At 50.8% G+C, this 13,094-nt stretch overlaps 1 pseudogene; it reads right to left on the bottom strand.

Annotated features, from left to right (window-relative positions):
• Positions 1–6,928: 6,928 nt before the first annotated feature.
• LOC149326880 (uncharacterized) overlaps positions 6,929–13,094 on the bottom strand; it is a 79,524-nt pseudogene continuing 73,358 nt past the window's right edge.

The following is a 13,094-nucleotide window of genomic DNA, read 5'->3' as shown; positions in this document are numbered from 1 at the left end:
GTACTTGGCCATCATGCCGCCGAGGGTCCGGTTAAAGCGGTCGGTCATGCCGTTTGTCTGCGGATGGTACGAAGACTTCATGCGATGAACGATATGACAGTCCCGAAGAAGGGCTTCGACGACGCCGGACAAGGAGACGCGACCCCGATCGTTGAGCAATTCCTGAGGCTCACCGTGACGAAGAATGGTGTTCTGAAGAATGAAGCCGGCTACGTCAGAGGCCTTCGCAGCTGGTAACAGGGAAGTTTCCGCATAGCGCGTGAGATGATCAATGGCGACGATGATCCAGCGGTACCCTGCGGCAGTGCTGGGAAGAGGGCCATAAAGTTCAATTCCAACACGGTCTAATGGCCGGGCTGGACACGCCAACGGTTTCAGAGGAGCAGATGAGTGCGGTGGTGGATTCTTGCGACGCTGACATTCCAGTCAAGAGAGTATGTACTGGCGGGCAAAAAGGTACATACCCCGTCAATAATATCGAAGGCGCAGGCCGGTAAAAGTTTTCTTGCAGACCGGCCTCAGCACATTGCGGGTCGTCGTGATAACTGGCACAAATGCGGAGCAGAGATGCCTTGGAAACACTACCAGCCATTTGCGACCATCGGGGAAGTAGTTCTGAGGGCACAGCAGCTGGGCACACACAACAAATTGATGAGCTTGGCGACGGAGTGGTCTGGAAGGGAGGTGCGCTGAGCGGTTGGCTAAGAAACCCAGAAGAAAGGTAATCCAAGGATCCTTGCGCTGCTCAGAAGCCATATTATTTGTGTCAAGAGAAGGTGCGAGGCCGGAAATAGATCGTGGGTCGGTATTACAAGTCAGAGGGTGCGCGAGAGAGCGTCGGCATCGGATTGTTTATGACCGGAGCTATAAATGATCCGATGTCATAATCTTTTAAACGGAGAGCCCAAAGGGCGAGGCGGCCAGACGGATCTTTGAGTGACGACAGCCAGACAAGGGCATGGTGATCTGTAATGGCATCGAACAGGCGCCCATATAAGTAAGGACAAAATTTTGTGATCGCCCAAATAATCGCCAAATTCTTTTTCCGTGACGGAATAATTAGTCTCCGCTTTTGTGAGCGCACGGCTGACGTAGGCAACGACGAAGTCATTGAAACCTGGTTTCCGCTGAGCTACAACGGCATCGAGACCGATGGCGCTGGTGTCCGTGTGGCGTTTTGTAGGCGCGGAAGGGTCGAAATTGCGCAAGATCGGAGGAGAGGTGAGGAGCTGGCGCAGCTTTGCAATAGCTTCGTCGCATGCTGCGGACCAAGCCCACAGGTCGTGTGTTCCAGCGAGAAGTTGTGTCAGTGGGGCGATAATGGCAGCAAAATTCTTGACGAACCGGCGAAAGTAGGAGCAAAGTCGAAGAAAGCTTCCGAGTTCTTTCAGAGATGTGGGCTTCGGGAAATCAGCAATCAATGTCATTCCCATGAATGCAGTTTGTGTGCATATAGTACGAGGCTACTTGATAGTGCAGTGCAGGCACCACCAATAGAGGCTGCCCGTGCAGGACCTTGACGCCTTGGAGGCAATAAAGGCGCGGTTATACTCCGACGTAGCGCGCGCGCGGGCGAGAGCCGGTTGTGGTCGGATACGTCAGATCGGCGACGGTACGCCAGGCTCAGTTCGGGAGCTCTACACTCAAGCCGCTCCGACGCGAGGCAGCGCATGCGCAGAACGTTCTTCGTTCGAAAACCGGCTGGGAGAGGAGGCGAGTGGCGAAGGGGGTAGAGGGGAGGAGTGGCGTGGGAGGCGCGCGCGGTGCATTCTGGGTGGGCGGCTTCGGCGCGTTCTCGGCGCGGCCCGCGCGAAATGCAGCCGGTTGCATTCCGCGCCGGGCGCCGTCAGACCGCGCCGGAAGCCGCCGAACACGCCGGAGATCGGGCGCCGCTGGAGTATAGAGGGTCGCGTTTCGCCGACGTGACGTCGCCGTGCCGCGCGCGCACGCGCGCGCGCGCTACGTCGGAGTATAACCGCGCCTTAAGGCTCCGCGTGAGCGAACACCAGTATTGCCGCTTGTAGCCTGCAGGGGTCCTGAGTAGAAAATACTTCGGCTGGGCACGGGCACATTGGCCATTCCCACATCTTCCCCGCCTGTAACCTTCATATCTAGTAGAAAAGGGCTAAGCGTGGGCTGCGCACTGGGGAAATATGCAGTGCGTGCATAAAAGACGCGGGATGCATGACGGTGAATGCGGGCAACCGCAATAGGCGATTCCCGTGCAGCATTCTGACAAAGCCAAGGCTGCTGTGTGTGGGGAACAGCTAGCATATTTTTACGTGCATATTTTCACCTAAGCCGTGGTAAAATCTTTCGTGGCATATGCTTTGCGTGCCAATCTGAAGCAGTGGGGCTGAGGTTGAACCTAAATGTCCGCAATTTTCTTTTTCTATTGTCTGTTTAGAGGAGTTATGGCATTTTTTCTGACGGACGACACCCGGATTTTAGCAAAAAGAGTTCATTACACTGTTCCTTAATACCTGCGACTCTCTGCGAATAGACCTCTCCCGGACTGCATCAGAGCTCTGTTCCTGATCCGATGGGAAAAAGATAGTGCGCACCGAGCCGGCTATAATCGGGAGAAGAATGAATGCGACGAGTAGAAATTGCCGTTTCTAATCGGGAGAAGAAATGAGGTGGGGAAGCCATCGTCCCAAGCAACACCGGTTGAGAAGCGAAAGTGTGTCATTAAGCGTAGAAAGTCCGGCGTTCGTCCTGTCTCATCTACCTTCATCGCTGTGTTTTTAGCTGCTGGAATGTCTCACAAGCGAAAGTGGACGGTGTTCCCTGTGGCCTCCATGGTTTAGCCCACGTGGGCCTGGCATGATGGAGCCTATATGGGTCTGTGCTGTACTGCCACCTTAGCCTCCCTGCAGGTCCCCCTTGAGAAGCCCATTACTGCCCCTATGGGTCCCACAAGAGACCGTGGAAAGCCCCCTTTATCGTTTTTGTGCATGCAGACCATAGGCGTCCCCTGTCGGCCCTATGTGCTCAGCCCGCTGGGCTGCCCTTGTGGGTCCCGCGCGATGCTGAGTTGCAAATCCCGCCCATAAACCATGCCGGGCCCTAATGGGCACCTCATGCCGGGCCCTCAATTCAAAGCGCCGTTTGTGCTACAGGGGAAATATGTTCATTTTCGTATTTAAAATCCATACATTATTTGTGACGAAAAACTCTCAATTTCGCCCCTAGAGTAACAGCGTTCGCATCACTGAAAGAGAAGTGAGCATCAAAATGCTCGACTACCAGATATGGCTCCGGCAGTTCAGCGATCAGGTCTTCTAGATCTTGCATGGGGCAAGATACACAGAACACACTGTTCTTGTTGTGTAGCTGGCGATGCTGTCCTTAACCGCCTCAAAATTTTCCTTGCGTTCTATTCCTTCAGCAGGAAACCCGTTTGACGGGAGAATCGCAACACCTAAGACAGAGTACTTGCATGCTTTAACACGGAAGTTTGAGCTAGTTGGTTTATATTCAAAACTTTTATCAGCTTTGTAACAGGGACAGGAAGCAAGAAGAGACGGAATGGCAAGCGCTTGTCCTCCTTCCGTCTCTTGTTCCCTGTCCCCTGTTGCAGCTCTGGTGAATGTTGCAAACTTGTACGCTCGCTGTCGCATCGAAAGGTTTTGTAACGTTTCAGAATATTATGCTGCGTACTAAAGTTACCTTCCAGAAGATAAAGCTACAGGTTACATTGACCATATTATATGTGTTATGTGACTGTAATTGTTAAGTAGCCCTTTACACTTCCACTGAAACAAAAAAAATATGCTTCGATGTGGTGTGGCGGAAATAGAACAAACAGATGTAATTCGATTATGGAGCCATAATCAGCCGCCTGTCTAGCCGCCACAAGTAGGCGGACCGGTGGTTACATCCATCACGTCACTCGAGGCACTGGTGTTCCGCGGAGAACCCTCGGGCAGAAGGTTGGCCTATCCCGAAAGGGGGAAGCATGGCGGGGTGCCAACTTGGTGGCTGCTGTATCATTTGGGACCGGCATAGCTGCATTCCTTCTGTCTGCCAGAGGCGAGGAGAGCCCTGCCTCTCATTGTGTGTATGGTTGTGGTTGGTTTCACGGTTTTTGTGAATTTCTATAATGTGTACTTTCTTTTCCAGTGACTGCTTTTGAGTGGAATGGACTATATTTGATTTATGTTCATCATACTTATTTGTCGTACATTATTGATTATAAGTGTCTCTCCTGATGGATTCTGTATTTTTCTGATGGTTTCTGCACAGGGTTTTGCTAAAACAGTTTTTATTTTGTTTAAATATTGGCACGAGTGTTGTGCACAATTTCAAATATCGTGTTAAATTGTTTTCGCTCAAAGTGCTTTGTTCGTTTTTCTTCGTTAGTTTATGATTTGTTTATTCGGAGTGCATCGCTACCAACTTTGTTATGGGGTCAGGAGACCCAGCCAGGTACAGGGTTTGTACCTTTTGTTCCCGGCCCTTAGTTTTCTGTACTTCTAACTAAAATGTTAATAAACTCAAACTCAACTCAAACTCAGTCTCACTGTGTTCATTCCGTGCAGGTGCCGTAGGCCGGTGCGGTGCGCCGCAACCCTTAATCACATTATTTGTCGGTGATGTCATGATTCTTGCTCTGACGAATCCCGCATGCTGTGCAGCGTATCAGACAAATATTAACTTGTAAAATGCCTGGAAACATTCACTTATGCGGAAGTTCTTAAAGAATGGATAGACAGGCACGATCCTTTAGGGCTGCGAATAGCTTAGCAGTCGAGATGTAGGAAATGTCTTCGTCACAGCTTCTGAGGCGCTGCCTTACGCGAACACTACTGCAGTGTTGTGGCATATGTAGGGCGTTTGTCGCGAGTAGTCTATGCTGAAGGCTTATAGGTGTTCTGGCGGTGACATTGAAGGCGTACTCACAAACACAAGGGTGCACACTAAGGTCGAGCGCTTGAGGCCACTGTGAGCAACAGCCAACATTTTCAAGCAGACAGTCCAGTAGAGTATTTGTATATATTACCAAGCCTCTTGTCTTTGAACTGCGTGTTGCTGACCTCATGTACACCGTTGCCGACTAAGTGCTCAATATTAGAGTGACTCGTACTAGCAGGGACAAATCCCTGTGAATCGCAAAAGGATGACGTGCCTCTCTGACCTCGCCACCATCACCCAGGGAGTTTAAGATGACTCTTTTAGGCGGGATACCACCATGGTCACATAGGTATACTGGTGATTCTTTGTTGGACGCTTTCACGGCAGATCCTTGATGTTGCCTGAACATGCAACCACCGATTCGGCAAGCTTGAAGAGAAAGAAGATCCTTGACCGCGAGCCCATCAGAACAGCGCACACGCCAGAATCGAAAGGCGGCCATCACCTTGAGCTACTCGACCATTCACAAGCCGTCTTTTTCCATGGCGCAGCATCTGGAGCAATAAATATGGCCTCACGACACGCCGTACCTCTGTGCACCATACAGTGATCGAGGATAGAGCGAACGCCCTCACCACCCGCACACTGCAGCTGTACATTCGAGTATCTGCTTTGACATGGACCTACCGCAAAACGAGTGGCGCCCGACCGCGTCCCAGGACCAGTCCAAAGTCTAGCTGTAGCTATTCCGCCCGCACAGCCCCACTGCATCGTTCTCGCAGGTGGACGCTCGTTTATAAGTCAACAGCGTGTCGACCGAATTTGGCGGTTCCTCTTAGTCAATTGGAAACAGATCGCCAAAATTTTCAACCAACCTTCCATAGGCGGACGACCACATGTGAGTTGTACTGAAGGAAGCATTTTTCTTTTTTACGGCGCTCCACTCCACCGCGTGGCTGCCAGCATTGCGCAACATAGTTGGGCAACGGACGCTGGTACGGATGCAAGCACCTGTTCGATAGCGGCTCCAGCAAAGCCTTCCTCGCACACTTGCTTGAGTCCTCTCGCGTTATTAATAACCGGCTGAGATGCCATTCACCCAACGCCCCATCTCTTCGACTGGTTCTTTTACTTCCGGATCCCCATTACCTTCCACGCACAGTTCGTCGCACTTCCATCCTGGCCTCCTCCGTGGCCCACTCTGCGTTCTGCCGCCAGCCACACGCGCACCAACGCTGTCTAGTTGAGCCCACAAACTGCTTCGATCACGCCAGAGCACTGGTTGTACATCGGACGCCGCATACCATAGCGCTGCCACCGTAATAGCCGCGAAAACACGGCAGCCTTGTTCTCCGCAAGGCATCGAAAAACCACATTGCGTCGCATATACAGCATCTGCTGGCGTCTGCACCATCCTTCGCAGCTGATTGCAATCAAGCCATCCCCGACTCCTGCTTTGCCTTCATTGGCTGCGCTGCAGTCAGCACAGCATCAGCTCTCATCTTTGGGGCCTTCCCTGATAAATCGCTTACTCCAGCTGCCTCTCCGCTCCTTGCAACACTTAAGTGCCTGATAGCCAGTGAGAGTAGCGGCAAACAGCACACCCAGCAACATCCGCCTCTGTTTTTGCGTCTCCGGTTTCCGCAGCCAGCTCATGCATACGTGAAGACATCGCTGCCAGCCGCATCCCATCCCAACTTAGCGCCGTATACGAAGCACTTCAGCGCAAGATTGCCGTCCTTACCTTCGCCGTCTTTCAACCAGATTTCAACGCCGCTTTTGAACGACATCCCAGAGACCCTATCGCCAAGCCAGTAAGGAGCCACGCTTGCACGCGGTGGACGCGCAACCCGGATTTCCCTTGGGAAGTTTCCTACTTTGTCTCCCTGCCTACATTCAAACGTTGCGGCAACGCTCGCCCGCTGCGAAGCAGCCAGGCTACTATCCTGAATTCCCATCGCCTGCCCGAGGGCCCCGGATGGACGTAGTGATCTGAACTGGACCGGACTTAGATACCCGTCTTTTTTTTCCATTTTCACTTAATGAGTATTGACTCTTGTGAGCTCTTCCTTCAGAGCGTCTCATCTCGCAGAAACTCATTTTTCACACTGGGTGCGGGAACCTGTAGCGCCACTGCTTCGGCAAGCGCGGCGAGGTTCAAGAACTTTGAGAGAGACCTCATCAGGAACAGGTCCGGCGCCCGCACCAGAACGGCAGCTAACCCCTCGATCTCCTCGGCACTTGCCAAACCGTCCTCGTCGACGCCACAGAATCTGCCACAATAAATGTAGCTCAGCGCTCCTCGCAATCCTGTGCACCAGAATGCAAAATAAGAACACAGCGTATTTCCCTCTGCAGCATCCCGAGCAACTCAGCGCCTGCTAGCAAACAAGTGGTAGCTGGAAGCTAGGAGACTGTACCGTCACGCTGCTGTAGTGTGTAACTCGGTGAATGAATTCTTTCATGTGCCAATGCTGCAACCACTGAATCTATGAAATAGCAGCAGGTTGTAGTAATACTGCCTCCGTACTAACTTGGACAGTTAACCTGAAAGCTCTTCTGATGCTATGCTTTGATTAAAATGGAAGTAGGTTGTAGTAACACTGCCTCCATAGTATCTTCGACAGTTACCCTGAAAGCTCTTCTGATGCTATACTTTGATTAAAATGGAAGCATTTACATTAAACTACACGCATTTCTGTGTAGGTTTACAGGCTTTATACTTCATTTACTCGTTTTTCTTTATTCAGACTGGTAATTCGTCATGTTTCTTTGATCAATTGTAATCTGGAATCCGTCCGGCTACTCTAAGAAGAAAAATGATGATGACGGTAATGATCTACAAATCCTCTACTCTGGGCCGGCAGGCTTTTGTGCTGAGTTTTTACACTATACCTATGGGGCTTACGTTTCGGGAGATTTGGAGACGTCGTCGTCGTCGTCGTCGCCTTGGTTGGATGCAGCGTGCTGGAAATTCGCGTCACTGTGCTGCTCGTTGCGGACACTGTGAGCGTTGTTTGGGTTGTACGACGAGGGGTTATTGTCATCGTTGCTGGAATATCTGTTCTAAGTGGTGTTGTGCCCACAGTTTCCAGCTCTGTTTGAGATGTGCTAGTAGAGGCAACACTTCCCACAGTCCGTAGAACCTGGTCAGCAGTAGGTTCGCTCTCAATACCGTTCCCTGTCCTACTGAAGCTTGTGCTTCCATCGTCGCCATCAGGACGACCTGCAAAAAAAGGAAATGAAGCATTTATTCCACTTCGGCGAAAACAACAGGGCACGAAAGAGAGATCCACCGTTCAACTCATGCAGCTAATCCCTGTAGTAACACAAATCCCAACTCAAGTACCTGACCTGGTAGGCACAGTAATGTCATATGCTAGCCTCTTGCTGCGATTCTAGCTGGAAGAGAAACTCCCCTGGTAAGGCAATGGTTCTAGGATCAACCCGACGGAGATTTTGTTCAGCTTTGAAGCTTTACAGAAAGTTTTATAGCATTGCAGCGAAACTGTATGGCGGTATAATGTGAATGCTAATCTATGTTTCCTGCCTTGTTTCAAGTGAGCTTCGTAATGTTTCAGTGCCAGAAATATTGAAAATGCTACCACGCCTTACTGTCTGCTGCCTCAGCTTGTGTTTAAAACATGAGATATTTAACTCGCCTCCACGCCAGTCAGTGTTCTGCCCGAATTTTCGCGTTCCATTTCTAAATGCACCAAAAACTCTTTAAAAACAAACCTTTAAATATAACGTGCACCAGGATATGTTTTTCCTGCCAAAAGAGTGCTTCGAAAATTTCTCTTGCACAGTCAAAAGAAGGTCGTGAATAAATTTTACTCGAATGGTATGCTCCAGTTACTAGTTCAGACAATGATCATATCTTTACAACGACCGCTAGCATGCTGCCCGAACAAACAAATAGGCGTCGAGTGACTAGAGCAAAATTAAATACAAATGAAAAAAGATTCTTTTACTTGGATCTAAAACAAACATGTGTCTCTTCATCGCTAGATCGAATCGCCTCTTCAGCGCCTCAAAATTTTAAAAGAGAACAAAATATTTTGATCTGTTATGAGATTTAAAGAGAAAACGTCCTAAGGAGAACCAGCCCGATTGGCAGTACGAGCTGCGCACAACACAATGATCCAGAGCCGTACCCTGGCGGTCGGCTGCCGCCGCTGCCGCCGATGCCCACTTGCCTCTCTACTATCACCCCCGGCTGCAGGAGAAGCAATCCTGGTGAGCCAGGGCGCCTACAGCACACACGGGTCATAGTACGGCTTTAGGCGGGACACATGGACAGTTTTAAGCTTACGTAGGCTTTGATCTGTCGCGGGTGTCACCTGTCTACAATGTTGTTGACCGGGAATATGCGCTCTACGACGGGGAATGGTCCGTAATACTGGGGACAAGTTCTGAAGAGAGGCCGGGTGCGGCAGACGGCAAGTGAAGCCATAAAAGAGAGTTGGTAGAAAACTGTGAGCAGTGTTGGTGGTGTCGAGGCGGAATTTTCGACGGCCCTGCTAGTTGGACGTTAACCACCGAGCCCGCTGACGGTACTTCTCGGCATGCTTGGAAGCTTCTGAAATGTTGGTGTACTGAGACTCGTCAGGCCGGTAAGGAAGTACAGTGTGGGTTGGTGAGGAAGGTCCTCGACCACAGAGAAGAAAAAACGGTGAGAAATAGGGCTCTGTGTGGCGTTGTTGTACACGTAGGTGATGAAGGGCAGGATCTTGTCCCAGACACAACGGTCGGAAGAAATGTAGAGGGACAGCATAAAGCCGAAGGAGTTGTTAAACCGTTCAGTCAAACCGTTGGTCTGTTGATGGTAGGCCGTTTGGGTATGGAGAGTAGTCTTACAGTGTTTTAGAAGAGGTTTCAGGACCTCGAGCAGAAAGACACGCCCGCGGTCACTCAGTAGTTTCCGGGGGGCTCCACGGCAAAAAATGAATTGACGCAAGATGAAAGTTGCAACGTATGGCGCCGCAGCAGAAATGGGGCCACAGTTTCGGCGTAATGCCTGAGGTGGTCGTCCGCTATAATAACCCAGCGGTTGCCAGCTGCAGTGTGAAACGGTAAGCGCGTTGACGCAGCGGCGTGTCGACTCCGGTGTCGACCTAGTGTGTCACAGTAGACGTGCTACCCCGTCGGCTTTGAGCTACGTCGAAACAAAGGCGAAACTTGCCCACCAAGTCAAGAAGTTGGGCGCGTTGCAGTGTCGCAAGAGCGGCGTCGACAGCAAAGGTGTCAACTGTGGCCGGAGTGTGAGATGCGGGAAATGTAATAGATTGGTGAGGAAGAGAACAGCAGTCGGTGCAACGGTCGGATTCGAGCATTGAGTCGATGGCCAAGGCAGTCGCCACGGAGGTGTATGCCGGGACTCAGGAAAGGGTCGGTGACCGGGATCATGTTACAGCCGTCTCGGAAAGTGAGCACCGCGAAAGGAAAAGGAAAGGAAAGAGACGTAGGATGGTTTAAAGACGACGGCGTCGTCAGGTGCTGTGAGGCAGGAGATAGGCATGGGGACCGAGGAGCATGGAGGAATCTTGTCGCCAGGCACTGCTCAGGAGAAGTTCAAGCTCGGCACGAGGGCAATCGATAAGTGCTTCATGGTGTGACGGAATGTCCCAACCTATTATGATGTCACGCGAGCACGATGAGAGTACGACGAACTCCATAGTATATAAAGAACCGTGAACAGTGGCCCTGGCGGTAGAGGCAGCCAAAGACATGTTTCAATGCGCATAGCTGTATGAAGTGAAAACCCTGATACCAGCGTCGTAACTTTTCGCAATTTGCGGCACAGTTTCTCATTCATCACATACAGCAGCACCGTTATCGACCAGGCCCAAGGCGGTGAGGCCAACCACAGAAACGTTGAGCACATTCGTAAGGGCCAAACGAGGCCTTCAACTTGCCGCCGATTGCGCAGTTCTTGCCTAGGGAACTGCGGCAACTGGTTTTCCTGGGGCATAAGGGAATGAGGATCCAGTGGAGAAACCGAGCAAAGCAATGGTGATGGCGAACGGCGGCGAGCATACGTGCGGCGATTGGATGCATGGCGCTGTTCGGGAAACGACGGCCGTGCGGGGACTGTGGCGCCGCGTAGGAATATGTTCGTGGGTCATCCGTGGATGGCTGCGCACGGCGACGATAGAGACGCGCAATGGGACCTGAACGCCCCATGCATAACAAATCGGAAGGTTGTCACGCGTGCGTAAAGGGTACACGCGACCAGTGGGCAGCCGGGTTGCAAAAGCAGTCTGCTGCGTCGGAGGATAGAAGGAGAGAAAAGCGCCGGCTCTTACTCGTCGGACGGCGTCGGCGCATATGAGCGGCGCCAGAGCAGGAGCCTGCGGATGAACAGATGGCGGGCTTTGAACACTTGCTTGCGAATCACAGTTCGAAGGATCGGAACCAGGTTGTAGGGAGGTCCTTGAACGCTGTGAAGAACTGAGAGCAGTCGATATACCTCCACAAGCACAGTCTGATCTGCTCAAGCAGCGAGCTGTTAGACGTCGGCACAGTAAGGCTAGAAAGCGCTGCTTGCGGAGCTCATCGTAGCTCTGCCACAGGATGAATATGTCGGCAACTGTGGTAGCATTCCGGGTGATAAACATTTGAAACGGCTGAGCTTCGGTATCATTCAGGATGTGCTTGATGAGGTCCGCCGTGGACGTAGACGAGTCCACCCATGTACAGTGGTGCTCACAACCTCGATATAACTGGTGAATGATTCACCGTGCAGCTGGGCTCCTAATCACCGGCGCTGTACGGCGCGTAGCTTGCGTACGGCAGGGCACGAGAATATATCACAAAAGGCCGACAAGGCTATGAAGCCTGCTTAGTGATTTCGCTACCACATCTGACACATAAAACATCACGTTGTTCAGCTTCATGGCATCGTCCAAGAGGTTGTGGCTATTACCTGCTCACTGGAGCCTATCTTGTACGTCGTGGTGATCGGATCCGCTAAAGATGACTGGGTCCGGCTGTCGGAGATCACCACGGCAAACTTCAGGCTTAGGTGAATGGGCACATACTGCCTCGCGTCGGTGGACATAGCTGACGCTATGGTTCTGCTTCGAAGCAGCAGAACGTAAGCCAAAGGCTGTACCCAGCACAGCTCCACCAGGTTGCAACGGGAATTACAGGGAAGACAGCCGAAGCATAGGTAGTCAGAATGGCCCTCCGAGTTCCGGCTGTCATCACACCGATCTTGCGTCCTGCGCTGGCGGTGTTTCCCGTCATCCTATTCACAGATTTTTTCTTCTTAGGCAAGACGACGTGGGATAGATGTATTGAGCCAATAACTGAAAATGTGTTCAGCCCTGGGCACCTATTTCTTATCCTGGATCGCTACCCTATCTCCATTAGGCTGCGAATCTATCCTGACTTTTCTCTATTCCACCTCTATTAGTATACTTTACTCTGGGAGAAAAGAGCAACAAACGGCTGTTCTGCAACTATTAATTGCAGTATTTTTACATCTACCCTCTCTAAATTTCAAACCTAGTTAATGATAATGTAAACAGACTTTAATATAAGTATTTCAGCCATTATGTTTTAGTATCTGTAACAAGTGCCTGAATAAACAATTCTACAGTCTCCAAACAAATTGCCTTTTGTAGTGTTTAGTTTCCAATGTACTGCTTCAGATAAATAAGAGGCACAATTATATCCTTAGCATTCCAACACTATTCGGTAATTTTTTCAGTTCAATTTTCCTGTTGTGGCCTTTCTTTGATTGCATGTTTCCGCATGCGGTAAGTATATTATCACTGGAAGATAAGTGGTTTGAAAGCACGAGAAAAAAATCACAAATCGGACCCACATTCCCCGAATTTTGCTTCCGGTGACCAACCACCTTAGCTACGGCGGCGACTGTGCGATCTTCTCTTTACAGGGGCATTAAAATCTGCGCGTAACGTAACCTTGAGGGTGCTCACCAGTACCACCCTCGTGTCTGTCCTGTTTTGCTATAATTTATCATTGACCAACACCAGAACTTAATAAAGAAGCATTCCATTGTGCTGCTTGGCTTCGGTGACTAAGCTTCTTCGCATGGAAAACAAGCCTCTTATTTCCCTTTCCTTGTTTTCTCAGTGGCTTAGCGAGGGCCCAGGTTCAGGCAGTCTTAGTGCCATAGGTAGCGTAAGACAGTTCTCACGCTGGTTCCGCCCTACCCGTTCTGTCTCGTCCCACGTGAAACTCAAGGTAATGCAGGGAGTACTATG

This window comes from Amblyomma mixtum, chromosome 10, assembly GCF_055824585.1.
Source record: "Amblyomma mixtum isolate Tamu chromosome 10, ASM5582458v1, whole genome shotgun sequence".
Classification (NCBI taxonomy): domain Eukaryota; kingdom Metazoa; phylum Arthropoda; class Arachnida; order Ixodida; family Ixodidae; genus Amblyomma; species Amblyomma mixtum.
The sequence above is the reverse complement of the archived record's forward strand: the minus strand, read 5'-3'. Positions and strand labels throughout refer to the sequence as shown.